At 40.1% G+C, this 21,757-nt stretch overlaps 1 long non-coding RNA gene across 1 annotated transcript in view; it reads left to right on the forward strand.

Moving 5' to 3' along the window:
* LOC135362703 (uncharacterized) overlaps positions 1-21,757 on the forward strand; it is a 66,142-nt gene that overhangs the window by 39,258 nt on the left and 5,127 nt on the right. The window contains exon 2 of the long non-coding RNA XR_010407694.1: positions 14,706-14,776. This is a non-coding gene — a long non-coding RNA (uncharacterized LOC135362703). The remainder of the gene's footprint in view (positions 1-14,705; positions 14,777-21,757) is intronic.

The following is a 21,757-nucleotide window of genomic DNA, read 5'->3' on the forward strand; positions in this document are numbered from 1 at the left end:
AACAGTAGGAAAAAATAAATAAATACAGCCTCCAGAAGTCATCCGTAAGTCCTTCAAAAGGCCACCTGAATTTCTGGAATGGCTCTGCTATTCTGATGTGACACTTATGAAAAGCAGTGTGAAGTTTATGGTAAGAAAATCATTTTATGTTTGCTCAAAGACCACCCCTTACTATTTTTTATTTTAAGAAAACAGACAGGAAAGCTCTGAGCATCAGGAGACTGAAATATATGGTGACTGATGATTATTTTGCATTTTCGGTGCTTTAAATGTGCATAACTCTCCTCTCTGAGAATACTGCTTGGCAAGCCCTTGCCTCTCACAGAACAAATAACATTACAGAGTAACAGTGCTCCTCTAAAGAAAGGGAACAGAAATCATCCCAAACCAACCATCCTGGAATTCTTTCTTGGAGAACACCTAATCCCTAGTAGGTCAGATTTGGTATATATTCCATTAACTGTTTTCATATGCTCCTAGGCGTGCTTGGCAAGAGCTCTTAAATAATCCTTGAGTACATTTTAATCAATATCTAATCTTCCAGAGGCTTTTAGAAGCTAGCAGTACCTTGACTGGTACATATACATTCTCTATACTTCAGAGTAGTGTGTTGAGAGGTAGACAGTGTCCTGGAGCACTTCCCTAGGAGTAAACCTTAGCACAGGTACTGCCTGGTTTCAAAGCTGGAGAATCACTGATTTTGCCAAATGCTAGCTCGAGGACAAATGTTGAAGAATTTAGCCATCATATTTTAGAGTGATAGGTGGTAGGGAAGTCAAAGGCATCAAATAAGTTCAAAGTTATTGAACAAGTTCACGCATTCTTTCCATAATGATTATCTACTCCAGATGCCCACAGTTAAGACACCTAACTGGGTCCTGGAAATGGTATTTTAGAAAAGTCAGGTGGATACCTGCCTTAGAATTTTCAATCGACTGACCTAACCCAACCCAGGAATCTCTTTTGCAGTATTTCTGTTATGGGAATATCCTACATCTGTTTGGATATTTCTGGAAACAAAGGTCCAACACTTACCATAATTTCCAACACATAGATGATCCTCAATAACACTCTTCTGATTAAGATTCAACTCTCATTTTATGTTGCATCCCATTAATTTGAACCCTCAAATAATTTTGTGAGGTGAGAATTAATTCATCAGCCTTTTTGTTTTGTTTTGTTTTGTTTTGTTTCCAGATGGGGAAGTGAAGATTATTTTTAAAAAATCCAAATTACTCAGGTAAATAATCAAAGTTCCATAATGGAGCTACTATAATGTGTTTAGCTGTGAGGACCAAATGAAAATAATGGAGCTGAACATTGTTTGTAAAAGGGACTAATATTGTTTTATAAACAGTAAATAATGGGACTTAAGTATTTTGTGAACACAAGCATAAGGACTTATCTATATCCACCTCCTGCTAAGACTTCATTTGAAACTTGACTTAACCCTCCTAAATTAAGTAGCTCTTTTTCTATCAGACTAATGCTGTTCTCTAGCTATATTAACACATAATACATTCCCTTCATAATTCTTACATAATCTAAAATTACCTTGTTTATTTACCCATTTACTTGATTTGTGTATGTTCCTCCACCTCCTAAACGCACACAAAACAAGAAAACTCCCCAAGTGCAAGGATTTTGATTTTTTCTGTTTTGCAGTGAATTTCCTGTCCTAGAACAGAGCCTGATCCCCTTTAGGGGTGACAAAAGCTTTGAAGAATGAATAAATAACTTTCTTGAACTCCTCAAGGAAGGCTTAAATTTGCGTACATTCTGTTTGTATACTTAGATTTTTTTCTCACTACAGATTCAGTTTCAACATGGCAAGGATTATGTCCCAGTCATCTCTGAATCTTGTACCCAGCATGGAGCCTAGCCTAAAGTAACTTCAGTCAGCTCATGTTTGCTAATGAGAGCATCCATCTTTCTGGCACATCTGAGAATACAGGCAAAGAGACTGTCAATGAACAGACAGGCAGTCCTGTGGTCAGGAAGATGGAGCAGAACACACAGAAACAGACAAGATAATGAAAGGGCACTGGGGTGACTGAAATCACCTCATGTAATTCAGTTCCTCTTCCCCAGCCTTACTCCAGGGCTTTGGAAAAATTATGCTTGGGCGTTAGCCATTTTCAATAAATGATTTTAGTACTACATTTCAGCAGATCTGAGAAGACTCCCCCTTTTGAACTCATCTGCTCTCCACTTTATTGAGCAGACTTTTACATGGTTCTCGTTCATTCACTGCAGCGTTGTCTTGAGCATCTACCAAGTTACCGGCATTTTTGACACAGCTGTCACTCAGTTATTAGAAAGGGCCCTCTGGAGATGACCCATGAGAGACTATGGACCACGGGAAACCAGCTGAGGGTTTCAGAGGTGAGGGAGTTGGGGGAGGGGGTAAGAGAGTGATGGGTATTGAGGAGGGCACGTAACTAATGAATCATTGAACACTACATCAAAAACTAATGATGTACTATACAGTGGCTAACTGAACTTATTAAAAAAATTTAAAAAAAAAGAAAGAAAGGGCCCTCTGTCCTTCAGAGTACCAGAGGGTTTGAGAAGAGTTCCCCAACAGTACCACAGCCTGTGAAAGCCCAGAACTCTTGTCACAGTTGGTTAATTTCTGGGGGACCCATCGTCTCCTGTGTCATACTCCTGCATCCCCATGTGGGGTGTCCTGCTGCATATCTTGTTCTAGGTACAGATCTGAGTCATTTTGTCAGTTGCTGGGAAGACTCTTCCCCATATAAATACATTTGTAAAGACTGGAGAATGTTTGAAGTTTTGGAGACACTTGTGGGACACCATCAAATGTACAACAGTGCAAAATGGGAGTCCTAAGAGAAAAGTATTTAAGGAAACAAGAGCCGAAAACTTCTTGAATCTACACACTCAAGAAGCTCAACAAACTCCAAGAAGGGTAAACACAAAGAGTCACACGTTATAATAAAACCATCAAAAGACAGAGAATCTTGAAAGCAAGGAGAGAAGTAAATCATCATGTATGAGGAATCCTCAATAGGATTAGCAGCCAATATCTCAGCAGAAGCTACAAGAGACCAGAAGGCATATTTAAGGCATTGAAAGTAAAACAAACAAACAAAACAAGGCCAAACAGAAAACCTATTAACCAAGAATCCTATATCTGACAAAACTAGCCTTCAAAATGAAAGGAGAAATTAAAGACATTTCCAGATAAAGAAAAGCTGAATGAGTATGTCAGTAAGAGGTTCCCCCTACAAGAAAATGGCTAAGTGGAGTTTTTCAGGTGAAAATAAAAAGGCACTGGACAGTAACCCAAACAGAGAAAGAAAGAACTCTGGTGAAAGTAATTACATGGCTAAATTCACACAGCATAGCCAAGTCCAAACCCGGGGCTTCGGCAGTGTTTGTCAATTTCTTTTCTTTTCTTTTTTTAAAGTTTACTTATTTAAGTAATCTCTACACCGAACGTGGGGCTCAAACTCATGATCTGAGATCAAGAATCACATGCTCTTTGGACTGAGCCAGCCAGGTGCCCCCCATTTTCCCTGAAAAGGGGCTATACTTATTTCTTTGTATACCTTGTAATTTTTGTTGCTGTTGTTGCAAATGCAACATTCTGAGTATTATATTGCAGTAACTCTGGATATCAGATTTTCTCCCCCTCCCTAGGATTTACTGTTGTTGCTTGGTGAGGGCTGCAGTCACCCATTTGTTTAGTGACTCTGCTAAACTATTTTTGTAAAGAGTATTTTCCTTGTCATGTGTGGCCTCTAAAGTCCCTGTTTCATTGTCTCAGTAGTCAGTCAGACCTGATAGAGATTTTCTAAAATGCCTGGAACCAAAATCCAAAAGCCAAAATACAATTTTGGTCTTCCTTTGCAGACTGGCTCTACGCTGGAGCATTCCTTTAAAGCTTTGCTAGTGTGTGTACCTACAACTCTGCCCCAGCCTCCAGCTTTTGCTTGCGTAGAGTTCAAAGAGCAGCCAGAGATGCAAGCCCACAGTCCTCTCAAGGACTTTTCAGAGTATGAATCTAGTCCCAGACATGCACATTGCACTCTTGATCCCTGGTGTACACAACCGACTCTCATATCATTATATGCACTCTTCCTTCTCAGTTTCCTCTTGCTCAGGCTTTTTGGTCTGTCTGCAGCTTACCCCACATGTCATCCCTCACCCCAGGCAGCTATGGATAATAGATCTTTAATGCTTTCAACAGATGGCACCAAGACTGAAGGGGGTGAAATAAGGGCAAGCTTCTAAAATGGTCCCTCAGAGAACCTCTAGATGAGTCAAAATACACCATTATTTGTGGAGAAAAAAGTCTGTAATGCTTGTTTCACATTGTCCTAGCATTAGCAGCTGCACAGAAATGTGGGCCCCCATCCCCATGGCTGCCACCAAGCTGGGGAATGGGGGATGGTAGACAGGTAAGCAGAAGTACAAGACTTTCTTACCAAAATGGAGCAGGCTTTCCTTCATTAAACACACCCCTGGTTACTGTACGATTTTTAGTAAATTCCTGAGTTCTGAAAACATTTTTTTTAAGATTTTTTATTTAATTATTTGTGAGAGAGAGCGAGAGAGCACATACAAGCAGGGGGAGCTGTAGGCAGAGGGAGAAAGGGAGAAGCAGGCTCCCCGCTGAGCAAGAAGCCCTATATGGGACTCAATCCTAGGACCCTGGGATCACGACCGAAGCCGAAGGCAGATGCTTAACCGACTGAGCCACCCAGGGTCCCCTGAAAACATTTCTTCTGTCAGTTTTCACCAGCTTATAGGTTCACTCAGTGGAAGAATCAATTCTTGGAACTCCCTACTCTGCTATTTCTCATGATATTTTCAAAAACATATACCTCTACGAGTCTACCCCACTGATATATGGTGTACAAGGCAAAATGATGTTTTTCCACAGTTATTAACTGTGGCATTGTTTACAACAATAAGTGACTAAAAATAACCTCAAATCCACTGGTGAAATTATGGTATATCTGTGATATAAAGTGCTTTGTATCTATAAAAAAAAAATCAAGATATCTTTACACTTATAGAGAAAGATTTCTAAGATATGCTAACTGATAAAAGCAAGCAGCAGGACCGTGGATATGGTAGCCTACTTTGTGTAAATTAGGAGTGTACCTAGAAATTGTGTGTGCCTGCTTTCTGTACGTGTAGGATGCCTAAAAAATTAATGACAACAGCTATCTACAAAGGGGCAGTTTTGGGGTGGGAACTGTGTAGATAGGATAGGAATGGCAGAGTATCTTTACATTGTATACTTTATTAAATCTCTAAATTGTGAACCACATGAATGTACTGATTACTCAAAAGACAAGGTAAACATCCAATGACTTATTATTGGCAGGATAAAATCCTAACTAGCATGCATCATCTCCAAGGTCATGTTGGATCACACCTCTGGTTCTGCTGGCCTCATTTCTCCCCCATTACCTTCTGATGTAGCACACTCCAACCACACCAGCCAGATGGTATTTTTTGCCAAGATCCTAGAACTTTCCTAGTTTTTTCTCCCTCAGGGGTTTTGTACAAAATGTTTCTTCTTTTAGGCGTGTTTATTGCACTGAGATTCCCATGGGTCATATTTTCTCATCTGTTAATTCTCAGAGACTTTCCATTAACACTTCTGTCTGGGAGATTTCCTTCATCTCCAATATCTTCTCTCAGAACCCTGGTTTTATTGTTCCTTCATAGCAATTACTACAATAGACTAATATTCATTTGTTCATTTATATTTCCCTGTTCCCTCTACTGAACTCTAAGAAATGCATCTGTCTTGCTCACTGTTGAATCTTGAGCAGTACCTGGATTGGTGTGTGTGGTGCGCTGATATCTAATGAGCTGGGTGAATGAATAGGTTAAAGAGGTGGCATATTCAATCCTCACATATGACTGCATAATTTTAAAGATCATTTTCTTTGTTTCCTGGTAAGATCCTTAGTTGTTTCATCTGTGAAATATGGCTACTGAATCTGCTGGTCCCCAAGGTCCCCAGAGAGACTTCTCACAATACTCCTGACCCTTTGCTTCTACAACTAATACACATGTGAACTTGACCTAGTAAGACAGTGAGCTCCCGTTGCTGGTAAAACTGGCTCTGCCGCTGGAGTTGGAAACAGGCATGACACCAGTTGTCCTGAATTAGGGTCTCTTCTGACCCTGTTCTTCTGCCACAGAGCAGCACATAGTCCTGCCTCCTGGCCCCTCCCCTGTCTAGTCTGCCTGCAGGATGTCTCTACCAATAGAAAACCATATTTACATTTTTCTTCACTTTCGCTCTCATTCCAGGGTCCAGACAATAACAGCTTTCAAAACCCAAATTAAAAATCTGGGCCACACATAGAACCTCTGGAGTCATTTGGCTCTGAATAGTGCTTACAAGCATTGTCCAACAAACTGCTCAACCTAATGAATCTCAGGGAAGGCAAAAACAAAACAAAACAAAACAAAACAAAACAAAAACAGTTTAAAGTTAATACTGTTGTTTCCAAAATCCAGGGAGAGAGAGACCACATGGTTGTGGAAGGACAGGATTCAATTTCCTAGCAACCAAGCACAGGTGGGAGAGACCTGCCAAGCACCTCAGAAGACCAACATTCAGGGTCCCACTAAAGCTAAGGGGGACTGGGTACAGGAGCATGCTGGCTGACATGGAGGGAGCAGTATGACAAGACAATATGAGGCACACCGTCTTCTTTGCAGTTCAGGACCACCCATCCCACTCCCCTGCCTCTGGAGCTCCTTACAGAGCAGCCACTGAGGCGTGCTGTTCACCAGATGGCTACTAATTTCAGACTCTAGAGACAACCACAGCTAGTGCTCATGGTGCCCAGATGTCTTTTTGACAAGGTAGGACATACCCAGTCATCAAGGGGGTGGAAACCATCACAGAACAGAATGGACGAGCCTTCTGGACTTTGTCCAAGAGGTGGGCCTGCTTGAGACGAGCAGATATCTATTTCCAAACTGGCTGGCAACTGCTTTGTCTGAGAGTATTCATCTGGAAAGCAGCCCAATTCTCTACCTTCCTACTGTTCTTTACAAGGAGCTACAAATTCAAGGGCCTTGAAAAAGCAGAGGACCTTGAGAAAAGCCATCATCAATATTGGATTTCATGAAATGGCAGGAGCACAGGTTTTCAGACCTGACACATATACACATTCCAGAAGAGTGTTATTTCCAGCAAGTGGATTAATTTCCTTGAGACTGTTTCTACATTGATGGAGGAAACATCTTTCTCATGCATTACCATGAAAGTTAAATTAGATCATCCTTACAAACACCTGACTCAGTGCTTTACAAAGCCAATTAGCTTTTTTATCCTTTCTATATTATACATATTTTCACGAACTCCTATATTTATGTATAGTGGATATTATGAAATATTTCCAATGTAGATAAATTGATACGTATTTGCCCCCTGAAAGGGGAGAAGGGTATCCCCAGTGCCTCCTGAGGATTCTAAAACTGAATTGCTGGCCCAGGCTCAAATTTCTCTCTCTAAAATTTGACACATTTTACACATTTTCCACTTCAAAGTAGCATTTTAAATGAACGTGGGCCACTCAAGCATCAGTCATGGTTCTGCTATCTTGAATTTTGGCATTTTAACCTCATGGCAGTTAGTACCATGATAGGACACATCAAAAATGACACAGAATTCTCAGTGCACAATTGCGTAAAGGACTGCCCTTCAGCTTATGTTGGAAACCAACCTAGCAATCATTAAATTGTAATTATATTTCATCCAACACTCTAAAGGCAAAAGGCAGGTGGATCCATAGAATTAGTCAACGAACAAGAAATAAATGGCATTCCAGACAGAGGAAGAAGCCTGTGGAAGGCCTGTAGGATGGAACTGTCAACCCCAGGCAGCCTGATTCTGACTGACTCCACACCCAGTCATTGTCAGGCCACTGTCATTGCTGGGGCACCCATAATCATTCTTAAGTCTCACCCTCCAGTGACATTGTAAGTCTGGATGCACAGAACAATGATAAAATGGGTTAAGATCAGTCTCTTAGATGGGCAGACTTGAATGTGCTAAAGGCTGGTTGTTCACACTCTGGAAGAGGCTTCGCTGGAGAGTCAGGGATGTTGATAAAGCATCAGAGGGTACAATTCCCAGGATCTGGCAGCAGAGTTACAACAGATGTGAGGTATCATCCCAGTCTCTTTGCTGAAGAAACTACCCAAAGAGTTCAACTCCCCCTAGCAGGTCTCTAGTTGCTTCCTTAAGGGCAAGTGGGGTAGAGAGTGGGTCTCCATTCCCTTTTAGCTTATAGTGCACTAAGGGAGAGATTGGTATTGGTACCTGCCCTCTGCTGGCTATGAGCCAAACCTGGAGAAGGGAGAGCAGATGGAAAATGCCACCACCAGATACCCACATACAAACTGCAGTGTGCCTTCCAGATATCATTTAACCTCCGGCAGCTACAGGCTTCAGTACCTGCTCATCCTCCCCATCATAGGGGGAATGTCTTCCCATCTACACCGAGTCAGAGCTACTGGTATCCAAGGGGAAAGTCTCAGATGCACTTTTACTTTGGAGCCAGTTGTAAAGAAATAAAAGTGAACACTTACTGTGCAGTGAATATGTGACAGGACTTGAATTAGGTGGCTCATTAGTGGAAGGACCAGAGAACACCGCCATCGGACAGCGCTGGGTTCAGATGATAAGCCTGATAAGGTGTCTTTATCTGTAAATGAGCCAAATGATTATTTTCACTGATGAAGAAAGCAAAGGTAGAGAAAGGGATCTGGGAGGAGAATAGCCAAAGATCAAAAGAGAAGAGCACAGACATTATATATCATCAGATCGACAGGCAGGAATGCAGGGTAAGACACACTGGGCTTGACTCTGAACTCTGGATTCTACCACTTACGTGGTTTCCACCTTCAGGAAAGTCATATCAGGTTCCAGTCTCAGGGTTCATCGGTCAAATGATTTCTGTGATGATTCACTTAGAAATTCTAAGTAGGACAAGGCCTACCACACAATAAATTATTCTGTTCTTAATATCCTTTTAATTTTTTCCACTTAATATTCCCCACTGCCCTGGGAGGTTAATATTTTCTCCATCTTTCAGATGGGAAAACTGAAGTTTGGAGAAGCTAAGGCATTTGGTAAAGTTCACACAAGTTCAGTGTGGGATCTAAATCCTGTTTTCTCTTACTTGAAAGCCCAATGTCCTTCATTATTAACATGTCACTTTGGGGCTCACATAACTGAATTGGAAAGCTGTGGATCTTTTTGGAGATTGGATTGAATTTATATTTTATGTGAAATGACTCTGCTCAGTGCAAGGAAGGTGGAATCTGAGTTGATTTTCCTATTTCTAGAATTTAAAACAGGCACAGTTCCTTGAGCCAGAGGAGACTTGGGATAGACAGACACATGTTTGCCTCAGAAAGAGCCATCCGCCCCACCAGGAGGGGCTATCTGGCCTGTAGCCCTCTGATTTGCTGCCCCCCCAGGCCTCCTGACCCACATTTACAGGAGAGAAAATCCCTGCCAGATCCCATTCCAGGGTCTGAGCTCCCCAGACAGGGTGAGATCATCCTTTCAGACCTGGCCTGCTTGAATATGCTGGAAGACATCCTGAATGAATGAGTACATAAATGAACAAGTGAATGACTCCGTGGGAATCTATGAGCAGAGCCTATGTCAAAAAGCCATTTAAGCCCCTGCGAGATGCATTAGACTCCACAGAAGAGCAACATCACTTAGCTCCCTCCTTGGTGCCAGGGTGATTCAGCAACCTGTACATGGATTACTTCACTGGCTACTAAGTTCTCCTTGTTTCTGCCTTGTGCCTCCTCGGGAGACTAGCGCAGAGCTCAGATCTCTCTACAAACTACCTTCTGGGGATGTGTGTTATTAACGGCTGGAGAGAGACTAGTGAAAATAAAAATGGATCAGAAATTAGAGGATGTGGTTCCAAGTCTATACCTCTTGGCTGTGTAATGAATAAATAATATAAGTTCCTTAAAGCCTTAATTACCTCATGTAATAAATGCGTATGATCAGAAAGATTCCTCATTTTGCAGTGCTTTGTGAGAATTATATAAGGCAGAGGATGAGAAAATTCTTTGTAAATGGAAGCAGGTTTTAAGGCTGCCAGTTAAACTCCCGATTCACTTAACACTTTGGGCTGTGACGGACAGCTGTACCTCAATTTATTTAGTTACTGACTTGAACACTTAGTTCACACATGCTATTGAGAAACTGCTACAGAGTCTGGGATTAAGCCTGGAAAGAACATCAAAATCTTTCCTGGAAACATCACAATTATGATACCACCATGGACTGTGAGACCCATGGGGGATAGGAAATTCGATTCATTCTTGTGTCCCCACTCTGTCTGTGGCCCAACGTTAGCACACAGCAACGTGCCAGTCATGTAACTGGTGTTCAGGATATAGCCAATCAATCAACATATTAAAGGCAGAACATCAAATACCTCTAGTCTGGTCCCCTCTGATCCATAACCCACATAATTGCCAGAATGATCTCTCTAAATGCAAATCAGACACACCTATTCCTTGATTAAAGCCTTCCAAGACTTTCCATGCTCTTAAGGAGATAGTTCAGATGTCTTAGCCTAGTACCAAGGCTATAACTTTCCTATCCAAACAGACCTTCTCCTGTCCAGTGTGGACACTGCAGCATTGTCACACTGCTCATAAATAACAGGGCATTGGCTCACTCCCGATCATATACATATGGTATATATGAAAATACTTATATACACAAAGAGATGTATCATAAGGAATTGTGTCACACAGTTATGGAGGCTAAGAAGACTCAAGATCTGCAGTTGGCAAGCTGGAGACCCAGGGAAACAGATGGTATAGTTCCAATCTGAGTCTGAAGGTCTGAGAACCAGGAGAGCAGATCTTGTAAGCTCCAGTCCAGAAGCCAGCAGGCTTGAGACCCAAGAAGAGCTGATGCTCAGTCAAGAAAGAATGATGTCCCAGCTCAGTGCAGTCAGGCACAAGGAGTTCCTTCTCACTCAGGCTTTTGGTCCCATTCAGGCCTTCAACTAATTGGATGAGGCTCATCCACATTATAGAGGGCAATGTGCTTTACTCTGCCAACTCACATCTTAATCTCATCCAGACATACATTCACAAACATACCCAGAATAATGTTTGACCAAATTTCTGGGCTTCCTGTGGTACAGTCAGGTTGCACTTAAAATTAACCACCACAGGATATTTTTGAAAACAAACTTGTTTTGTGTTAGAATTTTCACTATGTCCAGGATCTTCTTGTTTCCTTTGTCTCAAATTTTCCTGAAAATTAAAAGATACCTGATATGTAGCCAAGTGGAAGCTGTTCTGTAGGACACCAGGAGTTAACATTTTCATAAAACGAAGATAGTACCTGGGAGACTGATCTCACAAAATGAAAGGGCTCTCTGAAACACACTGGTTCCTTAGGAAACGTGAGGGATGGGGTTACTCATTACTGAAAGAATGTAAGCAGCTCTTGTTCCACCACTGGAAGGGCTACTTTAGAGTGACTCTTAGTCACACACTTCTTTTAACCCAGGACCCTGTTCAGTGATCAAGATAGAAGGTGGTCCTTCAGTATATTCCAGGGCATGACAGTATACTTAGTATAGGGCTTGACACCTTAATAAATATTTGCTTAATGAAAGGAAGTGTCAATAAATGATTAATGAGCTGACTCGAAGATACTGTAGGATATTATTTTTCTCCTTTCCCTCAATATTTGGATCAATACAAATATTATATTTACGTAAGGGATTGATACTACTTCACTAGTCTCACACAGCCAGAAAGTAGGGAAGCCAGGACTCATACTTAGATTCTCTGCCTTCCACTACTCACTGCTAACATTCATGTTGGCCTATAAACAATTTGGGAAATATCTGCAATTTAACAATCCATTTTCTATATACAGGGTATTGAGAGCTGTGAATCACAAGAAAACACATGGGGAGGGATGTGGAAGATGGGATTTTATCCATGCCACAAAGAAAGAAACAAGATCAAATTCTCATGTGTCATTAGAAAGCAAATCTGTCAATTCCAATTAATACTTGGAATCCCAATTAATAGTTGGTTTAAGTCAAATTCCAATTACTAATTTCCAAAACACCAAAAAATACGCCAAAGCCTTGCAATGTAATAGTGAGTCAACTGCTCATTATAACCATTTCTTGCATCTAAAAAGTTAGCCATAGAAAAACTTATTAAGAGTGTAGACCTTGGGGTGCCTGGGTGGCTCAGTCAGTTGAGCATCCTACTCTTGGTTTTGGCTCAGGTCATGATCTTATGGGTCATGGGATTAAGCCCAGCTCAGGCTCCAAGCTCAGCAGGGAGTCTGCATGAAGGATTCTCTCCCTCTGCCCCTTCCCACACTTGCACACACTTTCTCTCTCTCTCTCAAATAAATAAATCTTTTTTTTTTTAAAGAGTGTAGACCTTAAGTGTTCTCATCACATTTAAAAAAAACAAAAGTTACCTTTGTGCAGTGATGGATGTGTCAATTAATCTGAGAGAGGTAATTGTTTCACAAAATATATGTATGTCAAATCATCCCATTGTACACTTTAAATATACACAGTTTTATTTGCCAATTATACCACAATAAAGCTAAAAAATAGTTAGCCATAGGCAGAGCTCTGGAACGAAACAGACAGAAGAAAGTGCTACTTTTTCTGCTAGTCACATCCTTCAATTTTCCTCTGGTTAAGAAAAATACCAATAGATTGGGTAACTCAGTAGGAAAAGGGAAGTGCCACTTTGACTTAATATTTGCAAACTGCTTTAATGTTTAACAAAAGTGTTACCTTGCTTAGTTGTCACAACCCTCTCAGGTGACTAATCTCCTTTCTACTGGTAGGGAAGCTGAGTCTATACAGTATTAAGTGGTAGAACTAGGATTTGGATTCAGTCAGCTGACCCTTGCTCCAGAGTTCTTTCTCCCATTCAGTATACACCATCTCAGAAGAAGCAAGACGAAATTATGCTGCTTTCTTTACTCTAAAACCTATTTTTAAATTAGCTTTATTGAGGTCAAACTGATACCCCCAAAAGCACACATTTAATGTATACATCTGTGGGTTTGGACATATGCACATACCTATGATACCGTCACCACAACCAAGATACTAAACATATCCATCACTTCCAAAACTTTCCTTGTTTTCTTGTGTCTGTGTGTATGTATGTGTTTCTTGGTAAGAACACACACTGCTGTTGAACAGTAGATCTTTAGAACTTAATCATCATGCATAACAGAAACTTTATACCCATTGAGAAAACCCATCTTTAATTAGAGAGAGCCCCGCTGTCTCTGAAATAAACCCTGACACTCTTGAATGGAGGTAAATTTATGTTTCTTAAATTACCCAGTGAAAATGTCACACCCCTACAAAACAATGGATTTTATCTTCTTCTAATTAAAATTGATTTATTAATCTTTTTTTTCCCTTTACTTTTAGAGGCGGGGGGCATGGAGAGGGGCAGAGGGAGAGGGAGAAAAAGAATCTTTTTTTTTTTAAGATTTATTTATTTTTGAGAGAGGGGGAGGGGCAGAAGGCATGAGAGAGAGAGAGAGAGAGAGAGAGAGTCACAAGCAGACTCTGTGCTGAGCATGGAGCCTGACGTGGGGCTAAATCTCACAACCCTGAGATCATGACCTGAGCTGAAATCAAGAGTCAGACACTTAACCAACTGAGCCACCCAGGTGCTCCTAATTTATTAATCATTTCGACACATGTGTTTGAAGTCCACTGTGTGCTCATCTACGCGTTTGGAAGATATATTTATCAGAGTTTACTTCACTAGCTCTTATTTCAGTGCTAACCAGTGCTCTTCAGAGACTAGCTGTCTATGTGCTGAGTGTTTTGAGATGAGCCAAATGGAGACCCTGTCCTCCAGGCATAGTAGATGCTTAAGTAATTGGAGTGCAATGTAAGAACTGTCATGATGGAGGAGGAATTGGAGTTAGGATGAGAACTTGACTCATGGATGTTAGAACAGGATTCTCAGGAAGAGTAATCTAAGGGGCTCTCCCAGGAAATGACAGGAAGAATAGGTAGTTAAAGGGGCATCCCTCACAGATGGAACAATTTGGACAAAGACATGGCACATTGTGGGTCTCTGGGAAACTCCAAGCAGAACGTTATGATAGAAACATAAGGAAAAGGTAAAAACTCAGAGGCAATGAGATGAGGAAACCAGTCACAACTATACCATAGCATGCATGTATAACAGATTTCTGTAAGCATTTTCCCAGAATCTTTCCACTGTTCCATTGGGAAACCAGGCTTTCTACTGGGTTATCAGTTCTCCAAAGGGTGTTGGTGATCTTATAGCTGAGGAATGAAGAGATGTCAACGTTCTTTCCACCTAGCTTTGTTGGAACATTATTTCCACAATTAAGAGATGAGAGAAGAAAAAAAAATCCCATTTTATAGCAATCCTGGAAGAGGAAATTAGTTCCACCCTGTATCTTAGCCTTGCATTTACTTGGGATACTTTTCCTCATATGCTGGGGTGGGGGTGGGGGCACATGGCAAACTGTTCTTGGGGAATTGAACTGTTTTAGAATACTAAAATATTGATAGTTGTGTTTCAAATGGCTTCCCTCCACAAATTTGTAGAGATGCTGTTTTTGGTTTTGTTTTATTTTTGTTTTTGTTTGGCCGCAGGAGAAACATAGAAAATCATCCAAGGAACATAACCGGAAGCCATGCTAGAAGAATAAAGAGAGCTTCAAGAGGTAGGAAAAGTCAGTGATGACCTTTGGCTAAAAGAACCAGAGAGGAAGATTGTGCAAGCCATCAGCAGGCTCATGCTTGGGAAATTAGCGCTTCCTTTCATCAGACTCCTGGAAAATATTTAATTTTTGAAAACAAGTTGCAAGAAACTCAGTATTTCTGCCAGTAACTTAGAAAAACAAAATATTAAACGTTAGGGCTGAGAGGAATGTGAAAAGCCAGCTGGTCCAATCTCTCTCAACAGACAGATAAGAAGAATGAAACAAAAGAAGTGGTTTGCTCAAGGTCAAACATCCTATCTTCTCCATTCGTAACCTGGGCCCAAAGAAGGTTAGAACTCAAATGGAACTAACTCTCTCCTGAGCTTCTTGCAATATGCCAATTAAATTATATTTTCCCTCAAAACATAAGTTGTCTTTTAGTGACTAGAACAAAATTTTGAGAATGAAAGAGCAGGGGAGAAAAGAAGAGAAGGAAAGAGAAGAGGAGGAGGAGGAGGAGAGTAGGTACATTCAAATTCCCACTTGGGTCAAAATAAAGTTGCTTAAGAGAATTTTTTCAAAATAACAGTAACTAAGACCCATCCCTGTTAGAAAGTTAGAGACATTCCACAATTTGTTCATCACATAACAAACTCTAATAATACTTCATCTAGCAAAGAGGGTGGTCTTGGACTCACTCTCATGCAACCTGTGCTGAGGAATTCTGCTTGGGATAACTGGAATGTTTACAGGAACTTTGACCAACAGTGAGGTCTTGGAATGTAGTCTAAACATACAGAACAAAGATCTCACACTGGCATGGAAAACCAGTGATTTGGAGCTGGGAAGCTAGTGTTCTGGTCCCTGCTCTGACACTAACACATTAGACAAGTGCCCCACACCAACCGTCTCTTTCTGGAGGCCAGGAATTCTATCTATAAAATGGTAGCACTGACCTTGGAGAACCTTAAAAACACCCTGTTGTTTTATACCATCATGCATTTGTGCCTGGAATATCACTCTTCTTTACTCCTCTTTAAAATCGTCTTTCTGATTCTTCAGGCATTGCCTTCACCAGGAAAACTTCCCTTTCAGACATCCTCACACCCACTCCCTGCTCTACCCTGAATCAAGAACTCCTCTTTAGGCCTCCACACCACTCTGTGCTTATTATTACCTTTATTACAACACTTTATAAATTATTCTGGACGTTGAAAAGCCATCGAGACAATAGTCATCCAATTAACTACCACCCAATTAAAATAATACTTTAAATCTATTTCTGTCACAGGATTTAAAAAATATTATCTTGAAATCATCTCTGCACCCAGCTCTCTACTTACTATCTTCAAAAAAGTTTAGAACTGAAATGGAGCTTTCTTGGAGTTCATGCAGTATGGGTAATTAAAGGGTATTTCCTCCAAATTATAAATTGTCTTTCAGTGACAAAATGCAACAGAAATTTAAGGATGAAGTAGTGAAGCAAAAAAACAGAGCAGGAGAGAAAGGAAACATATCAGGAATAATCTTTAATTCATTCTCTGAAATTATTAGCATCAAACACCATTCCTGGTAGATGCTAAATATATATATATATATATATATATTTTAAATTTTATTATGTTATGTTAGTAACCATATAATACATCATTGGTTTTTGATGTGGTGATCCACGATCCATTGTTTTCGTATAACACCCAGTGCTCCATGCAGTACGTGCCCTCCTTAATACCCATCACCGGGCTAACCAATCCCCCCCCCTCCCCTCTAAAACCCTGTTTGTTTCTCAGAGTCCATAGTCTCTCATGGTTCATCTCTCCCTCCAATTCCACCCCCCCATTTTCCCCTTCCTTCTCCTAATGTCCTCCATGCTATTCCTTATGTTCCACAAATAAGTGAAACCATATGATAATTGACTTTCTCTGCTTGACTTATTTCACTTAGCATAATCTCCAGTCCAATCCATGTTGATGTAAAAGTTGGGTATTCATCCTTTCTGATGGCTGAGTAATATTCCATTGTATATATGGGCCACATCTTCTTTATCCATTCATCTGTTGAGGGGCATCTCGGCTCTTTCCACAGTTTGGCTATTGAGGACATTGCTGCTATGAACGTTGGGGTGCATATGGCCCTTCTTTTCACTACATCTGTGTCTTTGGGGTAAATACCCAGTAGTGCAATTGCTGGGTCATAGGGTAGCTCTATATTTAATTTTTTGAGGCACCTCCACACTGTTTTCCAAAGTGACTATACCAACTTGCATTCCCACCAACAGTGTAAGAGGGTTCCCCTTTCTCCACAACCTCTCCAACATTTGTTGTTTCTTTCTCTGTCCATTTTTGCCATTCTAACTGGTGTAAGGTGGTATCTCAATGTGGTTTTGATTTGAATTTCCCTGGTGGCTAATGATGATGACCATTTCTAAAAGTGATCTAAACTATAGTCACAGGTTATCTAAAATAATGAGATTATAAGAAAGGTTCAGTTCCCAAAAACCCAAGATAAAGAGCAACCCTTCAAGTATCCCTTCTCAATAACTTCAATGGACTTCTTTGCAACAGCTCCATGGCAAAGCCATGACATCACCATGTAGGGTTTGTGGCATTTATCTAAGCAATGTTTCAATTGAGCTCTTCCCAAACTGTAGCCAAAACAAGCTGTCTTATTCCCTGAGGCAATGGCCAAGGCTTGGAAACCCTGAGTGTACACACACATAAATCTCAAGGCGAAGAAACATGTTTAACCTTTAAAGAACTTAGACGTATTTCTATCTTCAAAGCTGTTTGGTTTTATGGTAAACAGGATAGGACTGTCCAGAGATATGTGAACATTTAGAGAAGAAGATGTGCGTGTACATGCTTCAGTCAAGGTAGTGGCATTCTTTGAAATATCCTGAGAGCTATGAAACAAGACTCAGACATTCACGAGACTGCATCTCTAGGCATGAGTTCTCATCAGTGAAGAAGGATATTTTGCATCTGCATATAGTCCCATGATCCTATTGAGAGAAAATGGAGTCCATTATCATTGTGTAAAGCCCCCTACAGAGGAAAGAACCCTGGAATACAAACTTGGATTACCAAATGTTCCATTGACTCTCCGTATGATCTTGAGCAGGTTGTTTTTCTCCTCTGGACTGTTTCCTTATCTATAATTCTATAATTCAATGATAAAATATACTATCATACTATCACTTTCTCAAGGAGACTTTTTCTCTTTTCACACCAGACTGGGACCCATTCTCTTGTTACACACTCACCAAGTATCCTACACTTCTTCATACCATTTAGCACAATTCAAATAATTCATTTACATGGATGGCTCTGCCTTTTATTTTTTAAGCCCCTTGAAGTAAGGATTATAGCTACTGTAGGCACCTTGCCTAGGATAGTGTTTGACTCATCGTATGCTCAATGAATATATGTTGGATTTCTGAATGAATGAATGAATGAATGAATGAATAACAACTGTCTTTCTCCTTCCTTCATGGTAAGTCCTTCACTTATCTGATACTTCTGCTTTGGATATCATAAATGTTAAAAATGCAGGTTTTGGAATTCAGCAGACATGGATTCGAGTCTTGGGCTGCAACTAACCTGACTGTGATCAGATTATTTCATTGTGTTAAACCTCACGTTCTGCATTTATATATGGGAGATATTACATATCTCATAAGATTCTGCATTTATATATGGGAGATATTACATATCTCATAAGATTGTTATGAAGATAAAATAACAGACTGTTAGATTCTTGAGAATACTGGTACATAGTTCATTAAATGTGAGCTATCATTACAATTTTATTATTTATTTTGTTAGAAATCCCTTGACTCTCCATTCCATTCCATTCTAGGTAAAATGCAATTATATAACCATAATGTCAAATTATTTTAAAATAAAGAAAAATGTGTAAGTGGAAACAAAGTCAAACAACAAAAGATATTCATCAAAATCTCTTCAGCAAGAGGTGAAAGGACAAGATCTCTTTTGAAATTGAAGAACCCATATTCTTCAAAAACTGATAATGTGTTGAGAATGGGGAGTTCAAGGGAGATAAATGATGTACTTCTCCATAGTAACTACTCACAGTGTCCTCATAACTTAAGATCTACTGAAGTGAGATACTGGCCATTTAAGGGCTTATTTGTCCAGAGAAGATGTGTAAGGGGTCAAACTCCATGTTAATTGTTGATGGGGACACACTGTACTGTTTGAAATGCAGTATACTGCTGACATTCTCAAAAGCCCTATCAGAACTATTAATCCATGGGAAGCCCCAGAACCAACTATAAACACAGGAGAAGTTTTATTATATTTAATATTTCTAAGCTGGCCAAAAATGGCTTTTATTCAAGATGGTTTTATGCTTCCACTTTTGGACTGCACCAGTCTGTGAACATAAAGTGAGGAAAAAATTTAAAACAAAACAAAACAAAAAACACACACACAGAAAAAAACCCGAGTCTTGTGTCTCCTTTTAAAGAAGAACAGTTAGACGTGGGTCTAGAAATGGATCAAAGTAGGGAATAAGACTTATTTACTTAGCAAACACATCATACCCTGAGTTCATTGGGAACTTTCATAAGTATCTCACTTAATCCTCATTGTGATTCTGAACTACAAGTATTACAATAGAAAAGCCAAGTTTCAGAAAGGTTAAGCTCAAGACTAGCTTAACAATTGCAGGACCCAGTGAAAATTAAAAATGCATGACTCCTTGTTAAAAACTACTGGGAATTTCAAGATGGCAACAGCGGAATTTTTTTTTTTTTAAGATTTTTATTTATTTCAGAGACAGAGAGTGTGCATGTATAAGTGCAGGGAAGCAGCAGAGGGAGAGGGAGAAGCAGACTTCTCCACTTAGCAGGGAGCCTGATGTGGGGCTCGATCCCAGGACCCTGGGACCATGACCTGAGCAGAAGGCAGACGCTTAACTGACTGAGCCACCCAGGTGCACAGCGGAATATTAAAGCAAGTGTGGGGACCTTCTAAGTGCAGGGTCTTATGTGACTATACAGGTCACATGCCCAAGAAACTGGCTCTGGTTAAGCAATGCACCCAGTGTCACAAACCTCATAAATGGGAGAATCCAATGTTAGTATTCAGCCATCTCAAATAAAAGCTGTTTCTGCTCCTCGAAAACTCCCAATTCTGAAATGGCACCCATCACCCCATTTATTCGGTTTAGCTGTTTAGATTGCCCTTGTTGTAGTTGACAAAAGGCCTTTTGAATTTTCAAAATTTGATCTTTTTTTTTTTTTTAATGTAAAGGCTTTGGAGGTGCACTGATGGCTGAGTTGGGTAATATCCCAATATCTCATTTTCACCCTGCTCACTGATTTCCCAAGGTATGTATTCATGTCAGCCAGCCCCTCTTGTGTCTTGGGCATGCATCAGATTGTCTCTGAGAATCAAAACCCACAAAAGACTTGCTCCTGGAAGTAGCCTCTCAGATAGTTACAGCTGATAAAATCCTTGTTGGATGTCAGTCACACTCTAGAGCCATACATCTTTAAAATAGAAGTGATTCTAGTGACCACTCAATCCAAATTTTGTTTTGTAGTTTTTGTTTGGCATCATTTTAATTATGTTTCATCATAGGTATGCTGAGACCCAGGTGAATCAAGAAATAGCCCAAAGGCATACAGTAAATTAATGGCAAATCTAGGAGTAGAATTCAAATATCTTAAACTAGAAACATGAGATTATTTGTAAAAAGTGAACAGTCGATATCGAGATCAACTCTCCCTCGATTAATAAAACAGATTTTTCAAGAATCAGATGTTTTTGGATTAACAGATAACCACTTAAAAAAAAAATTCCACTGCACCTATTAGCCAAGACTGTAAGAAGACCAGGCCTCCCACTGTATGTCTCCTACTCTGCAGTGTGGAAAGATGATGGCTGGGCCAGCTTGTGTGGGGTGGCACCCTTCAGAAACTGTAATATGCACCTGCAAGCTTGTAATCTTGACTCAGGTAGCCTGTGGAACTGTACAGCTTTTTCAAGACAGCCCAATGTCTCTGAAATTCTCATTAAATGCTGTTTGGAAAGATTTCAATTGCTGTAAAATAAACAGGAACTGAAAAAAAGCAAGCTATCTTCTGTTCTTGAGCAAAGCTAGCCATGCAAAGAGCTCCCTACCCACAAGAGACTATAGATCCAGGTAAAGAATGGCCCACTGGATTTCTGAATATTTTGTCTATTAGGAGAGCAAGCACTGGAGATGTTTAAGATATATTTTAGCTGTCCTTTTTAGGTACTCTGCTATTTGGAGAAATGCAAATATCCCTAATGACTCTACCATAAAATCTAGACGCATTCTCATAAGTAACGTTGATACTAGTGAGACAGTAATTGCAGGCACACAGTAAGTTCATGTTGAGTTTCTTGTCAGATACCAATGCTATCAATGTAGGAACTGATGACTTGGTTGTATCTAGTGGTCTACAATTTATGAAGTGAACCTCAGGTCTAACTAACTCAGGTCAAGCCTCCTGGCAAACTTAACTATCTTCATAAACAGTTACTGAGTTCATACTATGCCAGCCCATGTGTTAGAATTCAGCTAGACAGTCACAGAGAATCTACAGCTCACCTCTTTACTACTCCCAGCACATGACTTCCCTAAGAGTTCCCAGTGCTTCCAGGAAGCCCTCTGTTTTTTGAACTCAGCATTCAACTGTACCATTGACTGGATCCCTGAATTCTAGATTGGTTTGGAAGATCATCTAGCCCAATACTTCATAAAGTAGTGTACAAGGGGGAGTAAAACAATCAACTTAAAAAAATTAGTAAGTAAATATTCAACAATGCAGTATAATGAAGTCATAATCTAAACTCAGCACTAATCCAACATTACTATAATCTAGATGGCAAAATTGATTCAACACTGTAAAATCTATTAAGATATTTATCATATTGGTATACTTAAGGATAAAAGTAAATCTCAGTAGATGCAAGAAAAAATATTCAATACAGGTTAACCTCTATTTGT

This window comes from Mirounga angustirostris, unplaced genomic scaffold (genome assembly GCF_029215605.1).
Source record: "Mirounga angustirostris isolate CCGP_5_RB_7025 unplaced genomic scaffold, mMirAng1.0.hap1 SCAF_15, whole genome shotgun sequence".
In the NCBI taxonomy this organism is placed as follows: domain Eukaryota; kingdom Metazoa; phylum Chordata; class Mammalia; order Carnivora; family Phocidae; genus Mirounga; species Mirounga angustirostris.